Source organism: Eubalaena glacialis, chromosome 15, assembly GCF_028564815.1.
Source record: "Eubalaena glacialis isolate mEubGla1 chromosome 15, mEubGla1.1.hap2.+ XY, whole genome shotgun sequence".
Classification (NCBI taxonomy): Eukaryota; Metazoa; Chordata; class Mammalia; order Artiodactyla; family Balaenidae; genus Eubalaena; species Eubalaena glacialis.
Window position 1 is genome coordinate 10190478 of NC_083730.1, and position 3477 is coordinate 10193954.

General features: G+C 45.7%; 1 pseudogene; it reads right to left on the bottom strand.

The window, feature by feature from the left end:
* Nucleotides 1–526: 526 nt before the first annotated feature.
* Nucleotides 527–1749, bottom strand: LOC133075090 (importin subunit alpha-8-like; annotated as a pseudogene).
* Between the last annotated feature and the right edge of the window lie 1728 nt (nucleotides 1750–3477).

Here is a 3477-nt window from a genome sequence, read left to right on the forward strand (position 1 = left end):
TAAGATACAGGAGTGCTGTTTCTTCAAGAAGTTACCTTTTGGGGTTCTTCTATGAAAAGACACAGGTTTCCTTCTCAGAAATCTTTCTGCTGGGCTTCCCTGGTGGCGTAGTGGTTAAGAATCCGCCTGCCAATGCAGGGGACACGGCTTTGAGCCCTGGTCCGGGAAGATCCCACATGCCGCAGAGCAACTAAGCCCGTGCGCCACAACTACTGAGCCTGCGCTCTAGAGCCCGCGAGCCACAACTACTGAGCCCATGTGCTACAACTACTGAAGCCCGCGCGCCCAGAGCCCGTGATCCACAATGAGAGAAACCACCGCAATAAGAAGCCCGTGCACCGCAACGAAGAGCAGCCCCCACTCACCGCAACTAGAGAAAGCCCGCGTGCTGTGCAGCAACGAAGACCCAATGCAGCCAAAAATAAATAAATAAATTTAAAAAAATAAATAAAATTGTCGTGAAAACAAGAAAGCAAGCAAGCTTCTCTGCTATCTGGAGGGTGTAACAGATGGCGTCCAGGACGTCTTACACGGTGAGCAGATCCATCAGTGGCTCCAAGACCCCAGCGTGGGCAGGCGGGGTCAGCCAGCGCACAGTGCCCCTGGCTGTGAAGTCAGCCGTCATCCAGAGAGCCTCCTGCTGGCCATTCAACTTTCCACTTTTCAGCAGAGCCGCCAAGGGAGACATCATGCCACAAGCAACCAGCTGCTGGAGGAGCTGGCAGGGTCCCGGCTGCCTCCTCTGGATGGAGGACATGGGGTCTATCCATGTTGGGGGGGGGCACGCTCAGCATGCCTGTGTCAATGCCACCTGGGTCTGTGGCCTGCTCCAGGGACGATGACCCCACAGTGTGGAGAGAGGGGGTTAAGACATTGAGTTCTGAGCTGGACCAGAGCTGGACCAGACTGGGCGGGACCCCTGCGTCCATCACGAGGCTGATGCACTTGCTGCAGCCCTCGCTGAGGTAGGACAGGGCTCAGTGCGTGTCCGAGAGAACCTCACTGTCCTGGAGGTGCAGGAGGTAGGAGAGGACGGGCCACATCTACTTCACTGCTTTTTCTGAGAGCAGGGGCTCCCGTTTCAGCACAGGTTGGACAAGGTCCATGTGATATTCCGTAGCATTGAGACTGGTCTGGTTGATGACACCAGGGCCAGCAGGTGTGGGACGGCACTGCTCCAGATGATGTCTCAACTGTGGGCCGTCACCTGCTCTGTTACCAAGAGGCCCCCCCTGCCTGTTCACACACAGTTACGAGAGGAAGGCAAGAGCTCAGTCAAGGGCTGGATGCCCCTGCCCTTCCCCAGTGGCTGGCTAGGGTCTGCTCCCAAGTCCCTGAAGCAAAATGAGTCAGAGCCCAGGCTGCCTCTAGCTACAAACAGCGGTGATGTCTTCAGGAACTCCACCAGCCTGGGAATGAGCCCTGCTTCAACAATCAGTTTTAGAGGAGGGTTCTTTTCCTGGGACAGAATTTTCCTGGCCCCCTGGGCGGCCGAGAAATATAGGTCTGGATCTGAGGTATTCACACCATTGATTATTCATGGAAGGTGAGGCTGGTCCATTTGGTCAACTTCTCAGATGCTGGGCTGGGGCAGGCTGGTGATGTTCCTTCTCTTTCAGGCCTGCTCATCCTTCCCCACCTTCCAGAGCCCTAGGCTGACGGCCATTCTCTGTTGCCACCTTAGAGATGCATCTTTGCCTGGGCCATAAATTCTCTCAGCCTCTCTTCTGGAGCTTCTGAAGCTGGCATATTAACTAGAAGAAGTAAACCACCTGACAGGGAGCCACTGTGACTAATGAGATAGAAAGAAAGCAATATTCAAAGCCCAAAGCCAAGTTCCAATTCATAACTGAATAGAACACACAACTTGATATCACCTACAATGTTATTTAACTTTCTTAGGTGTCCGTTCTTTCATCTGTAGATCAGTAGTGATAATACTTGACTTTTCTAAAATCCAAAGCTATTTTGAAAGAAGAAAATTATTAGTACATTAACAAGCCTTTTAAAATGTATACTTCTCATTAACATTCCTTAGGCAATACAATGCTTTTTCATTATGATCCTGCCTTCTGTCAGCACAAGTTCTATGACCCAGATATGCTGGGGGTAAATCACCCTAGAAAAGAACAATGTGCACTTATAGTGATATTTCTGAGCTTCTCAGAAGTCTGTAAGGTGCTGTGCTTAGGGACTCTATTTACACTTGCATTTATGTGCACACTTTCTCTCATTTCCCATAAAATAGTGACTAAGCACTTCTATTTATTGAGTAAAGTAATACATAAATCTAACAGATAGTATCAATTTTCAAGAAGATTATAATTTACATTGTGAGACTATACTGGCAGTTATTACACAGCCAAGGATGTACTTCTAAATTAGTGCAACGAATACATTAATAATTGCTCAGCTACTCCAGGTCAGCAATCACTCCTCCCTGTTTTCTCTGAGAACATCCATGTGTCATAGTTCTAAAATAGCTATGACTATGCACCCTACTTGTTACTTGGACATCTGGCTAATATTAAGGGTATTTCAGAGCAAACAGAAGGAGAAAAAGGGAAAGAGCATGCACAGAAAAGTCTGTTAACAAGGACAGCAGAAAAGTGGGCACTAGAGCTAAAGAAGAAGTGGAGAATGAATGATGGAAGAGAGTTTTAATTTGTTCTTATTTTTTTATGTTGGGTTCAAGCATGTTTAAAAGAAAATGGACTATAAGTAGATAAACAACAAAGATGAATTATCATAGAATATAAAAAGGAAAGGGATGGGACCCTTTGTACCAGGAAGGGAAAGGAAACCAGTGGGTGAAAAGGAATGTTCATATAGAGAACTGTTACAGGAAAGTGAGGTCACAATTGATGTGATTTGCAGCGAGGTGGAGAATATCTGAAAAGGGTACATTTGTTTTAAATTTATGCAAATGGAGAATGGGAGAGAGGCTGGTTAGAAAACATAGTAGGTCATGTGGGAGAATAAAAGGCTAAACTGAATTTGCTGTCTATTTTTATAGAGGAACTGATTTGTATGATTCAGTAAAACTCAATAGCTATGGAAATATTGAGTAGTTGTATTCATTTAAGGATGATACATGTGGACATTAGGTCATGAGATTTGATATAGGCCATTAATTTAACCGTGGGAAGAAAGAATATGAAGATATAAGAGCCCCTACTGGCAGATGTGGAAGATCTCCAGTAGGGCTAGCCCTTTACGGAAGATTGGGCAGAGTCCTTGCAGACAGCAGTATCAAAGGTGGAGAAACCTGAATAGTGTGGAAGAAAAGCTACTAAGCACTGTAGATTTCAGACAATATTCTATCATGGTAATGAACACATTTTCCTATTGTGTGTAAGCGACATTTTTAATCACTTTTATGTGTTCAAAGAATAGACTAAATCAGTTATATGGAAAAAAGTATGACACCTCTCAGTTGTGCTATGTATTTGATAAAAACTTCTTTGCAAATACTGC